Source organism: Lucilia sericata, unplaced genomic scaffold (genome assembly GCF_015586225.1).
Source record: "Lucilia sericata isolate MDLA Ls3-8-SP2 unplaced genomic scaffold, ASM1558622v1 Contig001622F_arrow, whole genome shotgun sequence".
Taxonomy (NCBI): domain Eukaryota; kingdom Metazoa; phylum Arthropoda; class Insecta; order Diptera; family Calliphoridae; genus Lucilia; species Lucilia sericata.
This window is the reverse complement of record NW_023995537.1, coordinates 2,552-14,711: the sequence shown is the minus strand read 5'-3', so window position 1 is coordinate 14,711 and position 12,160 is coordinate 2,552. Positions and strand designations below refer to the sequence as shown.

Genomic DNA, 12,160 nt, shown 5'->3' with positions numbered 1-12,160 from the left:
TCTCATTAAACTTCCCTCTCTACAAAGTAGGAGAATATGTATGAACATATCATTCATAAGTAATCTAATGAATGGAGTAATTGACTCTGAGATCTTACTACGTAAAATCGAGTTAATAGTCCCAATTCGTCCAACAAGAAATTATATTCCACTTAAGCTACAATACTTCCGTTCAAATTACGCCAACTTTGATCCGATGCGTAGAATGTGTGCTCAAGTCAACAACTTATACAATCATATCGACTTTTCAACCGATCCAAAAGTCATCAAAACAAGCATCCTAAACTTTTTAAATCAATATCCTCCCTACTAAAGTAACATTATTATTTTAGTTTTATTATTAGTATTATTATGCTTTATCTTATTTAATGTTTTAAATCAATTGTAATTAGCCAGTAAGAAATTGTAATTTCATTGGCGAAATAAATAAATAAATAAATAAATAAATAAGATTTTCTTCATTTGGGAGGTGCCACGCCCATTAGATCTATCCCACCCATACTATCCCCATATATATGACTCTAGCTGTTGTACTTTCTGAGATATGCGACTTTTAATACATATTTTGTATGTGGGCGTGGCACCTCGCCATACAGGAAGACACTGTGATAATTTTAGGAAAATCGGTCCAGTCGTTATCAGTCTATAAACAAACAAACTTACAAATGTGAAGATTCAAAATATAAAATAAGAAGATTCTAGCTATAATTCTCAAATATACGAATTTTTCTATTTAATTCATATGGGGTGGCCTCCGGTAGGTTAGTGTTCTAGTCTGGTAGACCGGAGGTGGTGGGTTCGATTCCCACCTGAGACGCTGTTTAAGGACAACACAACAGGACCGATAGAGGCCTAGGTGTATTTCTTCGGATTTGATGTATATACATAATCCTTTCAAATTAACTTATTCATATGGGGGTTCCAAACACCCTTCTCCCCCTAGTGAAAGGCCGCCTATTTTCCTAAAATGTTCTGATGAGTATTTAAGTTCTTCGTGCAATATTTTAAGAATCTAGTTCTATTAGTTTCCCAGAATAAACGAAGTTTTGTATTTAATTCATATGGGAGGTTCTGCTCTCCCCATTGGTAGTCCGCCATTTTATTATTCCCAAATGTTTACATGGATGTTAAAGTTCTTCACGCAAAGTTCTTCAAGTTAAAGTTCTTCAAAAAAGATTCTAACTCTAATAGTTTCCCAGATAAGTGAATTTGTGTATTTAATTCATATGGGAATTGCCACGCCCCATACTGTTAGTCCGCCCCCTTTTTCCTTAAATAATCATATTTATACCATAGTAGTTCCTACAACATTTAAGGACTCTATCAGTTTCATTTTGTCCAAAAATATTCTTATGGATGTCATAATTGGCAACGACGGCTTTCAACTAGTCAACATGCCTACCTTAATAATCGTTAATTAATCATTAATTTTACTTTTTTAATAAAAATAATCTAATTAATAATGATTACGATTATTAATCATCATTTTACAGCTATGATTTAAACAATATAATATGGGAGCCTTCTTAGACATAGAACGTACTTTCAATAACGTACATAAATACTGCAATTCAACAAGCTTTTGCTAATCTATATCAGCAACTGGTTAGTAACTTGTTACTGCAAGTCTTGGTAACAACGTTAAGTCCAAGTAAGATACACGAGGCGGCGTAATCTCTCCACTGCTTTGGCTCATCGTTGTTAACTCAATTCTTATTAAACTGGACAACAAAGGGATAAAAGTCGTTGCTTAAGCTGACGATGTTGCGATACAGGTATCAAGAATGTTCCCAGACGAGATTAGCGATATTATGCCTAATGTTTTGATGCTACTCAATAACTGGACACGCTAAGATTTTAAGCCTACTACATCCAATCTTGTACCAACCACCCGGCAATGTATCCACACATGGACTTTGTAGGGATAACCTACCGAGCGAATATACCACCAGAATCTTTACATATGGTTCTAAAATCAACAGGCTGGGGTAAGTACCGTCTTCACAACAACTGTACTGTTTTTCAGCCTGAAATATTTGCGATAATAACAGCCTGTAGGGACCTACATGACCTCAATATCTTATACTACGTCGTCACTATTAGTTAGACAATGCAAGAAGGATCCAAGGCTGGGTCGACTGTCTGACATTAACCTTGTTTGGGTTCCTGCGCATAGGGACTATTATAATGAACGGGCAGATGACCTTGCCAGAATGGAATCTGCTCTTAATATCTCCAACGCCGTTTCTGCAGCAACTCCGTTAGGTTTTATCAAGAGCTGTTTCCTTAGATTCTTCAAAAGGCTGATATATGTAGACTGCAAGCATATGGGCCAAGTCTATGGTCTATGATAAACGCACAGGACACCTTATAAACCGAAATAGGCTCCCGCCTATCGAGGTTGATAACAGTAATAACAGGACACTGGGTGCTAGGTACACAATGAAAACTGTCACATTTGCAAAGACTGGGAAAAGGCTCTTCCAACTTCTATGTGATCGTGAATTCTAGGTGAATATTTAGATAAGAGTACCTTCCTAAAATACACTAAAATGTTTTTAGTGTTTTAAAACATCAGCTACATATCGTCACCTACAACGCAAACGGCCCTAACTATCCCTAAAAATTCTAATGTATTACATAAAAACAAATGTCCACAAAAAAATTGGACTCCCCCGACCAAAATTGGCGATTTTATTAACAAAAAACAAAAGGCCCCATCTACAAAAACATTAAAATATTACAGGTAAAAAGTCCAATTTATTGTTATTATATACATTTTTAGAATACAATAGGAAATAGTGTTATTCTGGACATTGAGCCTAAACTGCTGGAATTCTTGTTATTGATTATAAATATGTACATATGTATATACGAAAAAATTGACAAATGAAATACATAATACTTAAATTTATAGCTCTTGAGGAAGTTGCAATAAATTTGTATAGATTATTCTTCTTCTTAACACTACAATACAAGTAGTAACAATGGAGACAAAATATAAGCATCAAAACGATCGGATATTAACACACCCAGTTAAATATTAAACGATATTGAGAGAAATTGCAAACAAAACAAATATAAACTAAAATTTAACAAAACACAAACGATCTCAAAGATACGAGTAAAAAAGAGAAATTCAGCAAAATGCTAAAATAACTAGAACTGTTAAGAGAAATAAAACAACAGCAACAAATGCAATAAAATGATGAGTGTTTTCTTGTTAATTCTTAAGAATATCATCGTTTAAGCAGAGAAAAAAAAATAAAAATAATAAAAACAAAAACAACAAAAGGCCAAAATACGAGTAATAAACGCATGACTCATAAAGTGATTACTTCATTCATACGAATCGTCAAACCAACCAGCCAATTATTTAGAATGTTACTGCCAAAACAACTACAACAACAAAAATAAAAAATAAAAACAAATTAAAAGAAAATATAAAAAAAACAACAAAATAAACGAACTGGCCAAACAACAATTAACAACAGAACAGCTGAGTAAGAGTAACATAATGGCAAATACAGAAATATTAAATTAAAACTGTCTAAAGAATTTCAGTTTTTATTTTTATTAAATATAAAAATAAAACAAGTATGAATGTTTAATCGGATATGCCCGACTTATGATAACCCTATATAAGCTATAAGTATATTTAAATTATCGAAATTTTAAAGACACTTTGTATAAAACGAGCTTGACAATATTTGGAAGAGATTTTTTGGCGATTATATCATATATATAGTGGTCCGTTTTAACCAACATCTTCACTCCGGAACGACCCGAGTCATACTCGGCCAAAGATTGTCAATCCAGGGACAGCTGTATCAACCGAAAGTTTTTTCCCCAGGAAAGAACTATCGGCCACAGTCGAACTGTTACTACAACAACTTCAATGGTTATTTCGGAGAAATACACACTTTCGTCACTGGACGTAACCTGAAATTATCACCAGCGAAGTATTCATCAATACGCTTCACCACTTGGATGAAGGAGAAAAATATGAATTTAGGCGAATAGTAGTCGATGGAGTCCAAATACTTACAGCGACTAAAGGGGTAACCATTGACAGCCTGTTTACTTCCTCAGCTCATGTCTCGGCAATTATGAACAGATTGCGAAGTAGATTAAGGAGATCAAAGCGCTAGCCGGCAGCACGTGCGAAATGAACAAAGAAACCTTGTTGGTTACCTCTAAAACAAATGCCCATTTAGTGGTTAAGAATGCTGCTTCAATGCGGTCTCCCTAGCTGAGTGATACCAAGGGGAGAAATATTTAAAACTGTCTAAATGCTGCCATGAAAACTCTAAAGGGGTGCATGCAAATAACCTTGGAGCACCACCAACACAAGGAAACGAAATTCCTCCCAGTCAAGGAACATAATATCATGCTGACTAAAAAGTTCCTCCTGAGGTGTCACCGAAGAAGTCATCCCAAGATTTACACCTCACATTTGGATGCTTCCCCGAATCATGTAATGATCAGCTTTGAACTACATTCATAGAGAGGCCATCAATACCGCGGTTTCAGATTACCGCATGAGTGTCGTTCTTAGAGATCACACACCACCTATAGCTCAAATAGAGATGAAAATAAGAGTTGCTCTGACACTTGTTCCGTATAGACCGTGTCGTCTTCAAGTATGCCCAGCATGTGGTCAGAGACCTCATGATACCCACCACTTATTCAACTGTTCAGCCCACCCAACTTCACTAACCAAATGGATTTATGGACTTATCAAGTAGAAGTAGCTCAGTTGCTTGTCTTGGACCTTAATACAGAACCCCCAAATTAAAATTATATAGTTTAAGTTGTTACAACAACGACAACTTGAAAGTTCGCGTGCAGTGAACTACAACTATAACCAACCTCCATAAAGAGCCTTCCAATGGTCATTACCATTCCACCTACAAAACCAAAACATTAATCTTCAAAACATCCGACTCTTAAGATATTTTGAATTTTTCACGATATACCAATTTATTTCCACAAAAACAATTTCTAAACCGCAATAGCAGTCGAACTGACATCGGCCAGTTTTGAGATGTTGCAAACATCAGCTCTAACTTATAATACCTTTCTAACTATAGCGATAAATTTTATACCCAACAACAAACAAGAAAACTCTAATTGAACATGTGTATGAATGGGAATCAGATAGAGTAGCCAGAGAAATACATTTTTCCCAAATGGGAATAATAATATTAAAAATTTCTAAAGTTAATAATATATAACTTATAAAATTTTTGTTAAATCAAAACCCTATTTTGTAGTACATACATATGTACATATTTCCTTATCTTTATAAGATTCAAAAGATGGCAATTATAGTGATATCAAGTGATAAGGTCTAATCAAAGAGGTCTAATCATATCAAGTTTGGGTAACGGACCATTAAAGGAAACTCGAGCAAGTTAATCTGACGAATGCAAAATCGTTCAACTGAATTAAAAATATAGAATTCCATGTAGCCTATTGGGATATAACCACAAAAGATCCATCCTATATTACCCTAACGAGAGTATGAGAAACATCCTCAAAATGACCATGTCCGATGTAAGTATGATGGTACATATTCTATGTGGACCCACAGTATTACGGGCACAACTATACAAAGATTTGGACGTGCAAATTCAAGAAATTGTAAAACATTACGGACTTGCCATAAAATATCATATCTGGCAACACATTATAGAAGTTTAGAGGCGGCATGTAGGCAAACAGTGCAATGCTCTTCTATTTCAGATCGTTAAAAAATAATTCAAACACAAAGAGTAAAATGAGCATAAATTGTTGTATATATTTATAATAATAATTAAATGATTTATACTACTTTTGAGAAATGAGCGAGCGCAAACTGTTAAAAAAGGGAAATCAAAAGCAAAACTCTAAACGCTGAAAAGAAGACAATTTTTGTGTGTTGTGTATTTCGTTCAGCCATTGCGAAAGAAATGACAAAATAAATTTGCTTTTTCTAAATCAGTCTATCTCTGATCGCCCAATGATTAAATTTAAATATTTTTAAGTACGAAGAGTTTTTTATCTAAAAAGCAAGCAAAATTTGAAAACGTTCAATTGATTGAATTTTATTTTTTCACTAAAAAAGGAAAATAAAATAAGAAAAACGAGGAAAGCAATTTTCTTCACAAAAATCTATAAGTAAAATTTTAAAGAAAAATTAAAATAGCAACCAGCAACGAAACGAATTACGTCAATTTTAAAAGGTATCAAACGAAAAAAAAAAAAAAACGGATACGCAAATTTGAAAAAATTTTAAATAATAAAACGGTTATTTAACAAAGATTTTCTTCAATATTTAAAAAGAAAAAAAGTGAAAATATAAAAGAAAAATTTTGTATAGAATTTACAATTTGTGTAACAGATATATATACAAATGTATTTTTTAGATACATATATTTTTTAAAATTAAATTTTGTATGTGTTTATAAATAAATATCAAGATATTCTTACATTGGGCATACATATATAAATATCTTACAGTTCTATATATATGTATAAAATATATGTATGAATTCAATGTGCAAAAAATTCAAATTATAAACTACTAAATTTACAAAAAATTAAAATATTGATATTAAATTAAAAGACATTTTCAAATGTGACAAAATCCCCAAACAAACATACTTATGTACATAAATTTTGTAATTAACGGAAATTTAAATTAAAACAAATTTTTATTATTTTATATGAAAATCGCAAAAAGATTAATGAATAGCATGAGCCAAATAATGACCAACAATAACAACAATAATAGTGACAGCGGCGCAGACGACGTTATATTGAAAATTTCAAGAAAAAAAAAAAAATAATAGTGTGAAAATAATTTGTTAGATACGTCACCATCATTCACACAGTTACAAATATACATGTGTATAAACATAATTGTTTATGGATGTACTCTCATAGATACATATACTTACAAATACAATATTAACCACAACTATCAACAGAATCGTAAATTAACGGAAGGCAAAGCGGAAGAATTATTTATCTATAGTTTTAATTCATTTTAACATTATTTTTATTTAAAGCGATCACCACTAATCATCACCAACCCAAAATAGCTGAAAATGACGAGACTTTTACAATAGCAATACAGTGAAACAAAAAAAAAATATATATTCTTTTTGTAATTAATTAATGGGCCTGAAGAGCGAATTAAACATAGGCATTAGGATTTTGAACTTATTATTACTTATTTCTTTATTATTATTTCTTACTAAGTGAGCCTGATCCGCGCTACTAGCCCTAAATTTGCTTTTAGATTATCCACGTAAGGTTTTACACAGAGCCCAAATAGATAGGTAGATAGATAGATAGATAGATAGATAGATAGATAGATAGATAGATAGATAGATAGATAGACGGATAGATAGATAGATAGATAGATAGATAGATAGATAGATAGATAGATAGATAGATAGATAGATAGATAGATAGATAGATAGATAGATAGATAGATAGATAGATAGATAGATAGATAGATAGATAGATAGATAGATAGATAGATAGATAGATAGATAGACGGATAGATAGATAGATAGATAGATAGATAGATAGATAGATAGATAGATAGATAGATAGATAGATAGATAGATAGATAGATAGATAGATAGATAGATAGATAGATAGATAGATAGATAGATAGATAGATAGATAGATAGATAGATAGATAGATAGATAGATAGATAGATAGATAGATAGATAGATAGATAGATAGATAGATAGATAGATAGATAGATAGATAGATAGATAGATAGATAGATAGATAGATAGATAGATAGATAGATAGATAGATAGATAGATAGATAGATAGATAGATAGATAGATAGATAGATAGATAGATAGATAGATAGATAGATAGATAGATAGATAGATAGATAGATAGATAGATAGATAGATATATAGATATATAGATAGATAGATAGATAGATAGATAGATAGATAGATAGATAGATAGATAGATAGATAGATAGATAGATAGATAGATAGATAGATAGATAGATAGATAGATAGATAGATAGATAGATAGATAGATAGATAGATAGATAGATAGATAGATAGATAGATAGATAGATAGATAGATAGATAGATAGATAGATAGATAGATAGATAGATAGATAGATAGATAGATAGATAGATAGATAGATAGATAGATAGATAGATAGATAGATAGATAGATAGATAGATAGATAGATAGATAGATAGATAGATAGATAGATAGATAGATAGATAGATAGATAGATAGATAGATAGATAGATAGATAGATAGATAGATAGATAGATAGATAGATAGATAGATAGATAGATAGATAGATAGATAGATAGATAGATAGATAGATAGATAGATAGATAGATAGATAGATAGATAGATAGATAGATAGATAGATAAATAAATAAATATGTTTACTCCCATTTTGAACCTGAAACATGGACCATTTTCAATACCAAACTGTATAAATAGACAATTTCAAATATTAATCTTTTATTGTGTCCCACTGTATATTATTCTTTAAGGAATATTAATTACAAACCATTTATCATTTATTTCATAAACTTAAATACAAAAATATTATAAAGAAAAATAATATTTAAAATTGCAAAACATTTGATGACAATAATAAAAAATAATTGGAAAATTTGGGGGGTTATTGTAAAATTCTCTTCTCCTAACTTCCTTGAATATGAGGAGTTTGATAGTATATTTATAAATGATCCGTGAACAGAAAACGAGAAGTTGCAAAACAAATTTAAAACGAATGTGGTCGATTGATAATTCTTCCTCGTCTTGACAACTTCGACATAAGTCACTTTAGTGTAATCTAAGTCTTCTAGCATGGAAACCAAATTTGAAGTATTCTATAGTAAAACTAGCCATGTTGCTTAATTGAGAACCAGTTAATTTCAGAAGATATGCCATTAGTCTGTCGATAAATATTCGTATATGTATATTGTATCTCCATTCGATATTCTGACAATAGCTAATTCAGTGCTCTTCTTAGGGCCAATATTTCGGCTTAAAGTGTATTAAATTTCTTATGAATTTTAAATGTCATCTTGGTTTAAAGTTCCGTCATAAAAATTATAATATGAAGATTCCCACCATTGGAAAATTTCCCAAATGTTTAGTATTTGATCAATCGTAGAATTTATTATTAATTTTTACTTAACATTTTTGTTTTGAAAGTAATCGAAGAGAAATTGCATATTTTTTGGAATACTCCATATCAGAAAGCAATTACTAAGTTTTAAAATAATATATTTTTTCTAAAAATTTTTTGCAAAACTAATCAGAAATTATTATTATCAATATGTATTGTACATATAAATTTTTTTTGGGAATTTGACTCATTAATGACATCAATGCAGTGTATATATATATGTATAATTAACTGGTTTTTGAAAAATTATAAAAAATATTAAAGTTTTGTATACAAATGTTTGCAATGCATTTATTTTTAATTATCAGTTCTATTAAAATCAAAAAGAAATATTCCAATGAAAGTCTTAAATTTTATTTTGGAAATATTGCGAATAATTCTACTGATAAGACTATGATTAAGAAATAGAAACAAAGTCATCACAAACTATAAATTGTTTAGTTTGGTTGGGTTTCAAACCCGCTAAAAGTCGCTACAAATATCGTGAGCTTTATATGAAATATTAGAGGTCAAATATATTCATCACTTTCAAAATTAACGTTTCATTTCTATTAGCCCTCAACAGAATCCGTAAATGGGAAAATAATAAATACGTCGCTAACCGACAGCCAGTAGGCAATTAGCCAGTAGGCAATTAGGGCTATAGCTTTACTTGTTTTAAAGGAACGGGAGCTGGAGGTATTTAACCTAATCAACGCAAAACAATTGGACGCTACAAGCGGCTTCTTGGAATAATGTAACGGTGCGAAGAACCACAAAGATATTATGGACTGACACTGATAAGAGAAGGACGAGAAGCCTCTTCAAAATGAGCGAATCTGAGTACACAGTATTACGTGCTAAACTATGCAAAATTTAACGTGCGGATTCAGGCATGTGGAACAGTGAAACTCTGGAACACTTTTCTTTGCCATTGTCAGTTTCAAATATCTTTGGAGTGATTGGACAATAATACGTTCTTCATTTATCACTATATTAGATTTTTGTTTTTACGAAACAAACGTTTTCCATTAAAACGAGTGCTCAACAGGCCAGATAGTGGCCGATTTTATGTACTATACATCATCCTATCAACCTAATGCTAACCTAACCTTGTATTAGCCCATAGATTAATATACTAGGCAATAAACAAGACCATTTAGTCAATAGATTGTTCCATAGACTAGACAGTCTAATACCTCTCTATAAACTAGAAAAAAGAGTAGTCGATAAACTAGATTCTGTAGAATAGACTAGTCGATATAATAGACAATAGATTAGACATTGTCTAGTTTATAGAATTAAACGCCCAATGACTGAAACCTTTTTAATTTTTTAAGACTTTAGATAGTATCTATTAATGTATATGTACTATGTTTAATTTTGCCATTATTTTATATTTCTTATATTTTTTTGGTTCACTGTATCTATTTTCGTAATTGTATTTTGCAGATATATTTTCAACTACAACAACAACATATACACACTTTTGTGTTCACATACAATAATTCATACATATCGAGAAAAGTTATAAGTAGATACAAAAAAAATTATAAAATAAAAATTGTTTGCAAAAGAACAGAAACAGTGGAGATACAATAGACAATAAACTAAACGATAAAAAATACCGCCTACATACACATCAGAACTAGAGAACGATCAACACACGTTTTATTCAAAAACAAAAACTAAATAATAGAGGCGTAGTAGTTGTTACTCTTAAAACAATTGAACTGTTTTAAAAAAGAGCGAGCGCACTTGAAAGAGAATTCAAAGAAATTTTAAATAAAAAACTTTTTTTTATCGAACGAAAATAAAATAACACAAAATTTTATTTAACAATTTGCAGAGCGATCATACGAACGAAAACACAAATTAAAGCCTTAAGAAACAAAAACAAAAAAGAACCCCAAAAAGAAAATCAATAGAAAAAAAACAAAAATTAACAACAGCAACAACAACAAGCACAAAATAAAACGTGAAGAATTGTCTGCGATTTGCACCACAAGAAAATAAAACAACAACAACGACAGCAACGTCATACTACCTATAGAAAAAAGTAGCAACAATAAAAAGCTATTTTTTAATTATTTTGAGGTTTTATGGTGAGAAAAACCATTAATATTTATAAATATTAAAGAAAATAAAACCGCTACACTCACTTCACAATAACAGAATTGCAACAACAACAACAGCAGCCGCCAATCAACAATAATAAATAAAAAATTGCATCACTTAATTTGTTGTCGTATATCTTAAAACCAGCAACAACAAGTGAGTAAATAAAAAAACCAACATTAAAAATAAAAGAGAGAAATAATACGAAAATAAAAAGATTGATCGCCTAGACAGGTGCCGGCACGTTCATATATAATTATTATTTAATATTTTTTTTATTCATTTGTTATTGTTTATTTAACCCGTGGTGTTGGACATTTTTGTTTAAACGAAATTCTTAAAAACACATAACTCAAATAAATACGAATAATTATCAACGATTTAAGAATAAAAGAAAAAAATTTATAAAAAAATAAATTTTCAACTAAAAACGAATTAAATAAAAATTCAATTATTAATTGCAAAAGTAAAATACTAAATTAATATTCTATAATTGTCTAAAGAAAACCCTTTTATGTTGAATCAAACCAAAATAAAACACACAAACAAAGTCACAAACACAAATCTATAATCTACATATAAACTAACCTGACAACGACTACGACGAAAACATATAAAAAAAGAAAACAAAAACACAAAAACCAACAAGGTGCGAGAAAGAGGGAGAGAGCGACAACGAGAGCTAAAACGACAAAAGAAAAACAAAATATTCAAATATTCTTATTTAAATTTTAAAGCGGAAGAATCGCAAGAAGGCAAACATCACAAATCCTAACGAAAAAGGTAAACAATTTTATAATTATTGCTTATTAATAATATATAGCCATTAAATTCGATTTAAATAAATTATAAATAGTTTTGCAATAATAATAATAATA

General features: G+C 30.3%; 1 long non-coding RNA gene across 1 annotated transcript; it reads left to right on the top strand.

The window, feature by feature from the left end:
* Positions 1-5,965: 5,965 nt before the first annotated feature.
* On the top strand, positions 5,966-11,904 carry LOC119612191. Its single transcript, XR_005232114.1, has 2 exons — positions 5,966-6,227; positions 10,617-11,904. It is a non-coding gene; the product is annotated as an uncharacterized LOC119612191 (long non-coding RNA).
* The last annotated feature ends 256 nt before the right edge of the window (positions 11,905-12,160 follow it).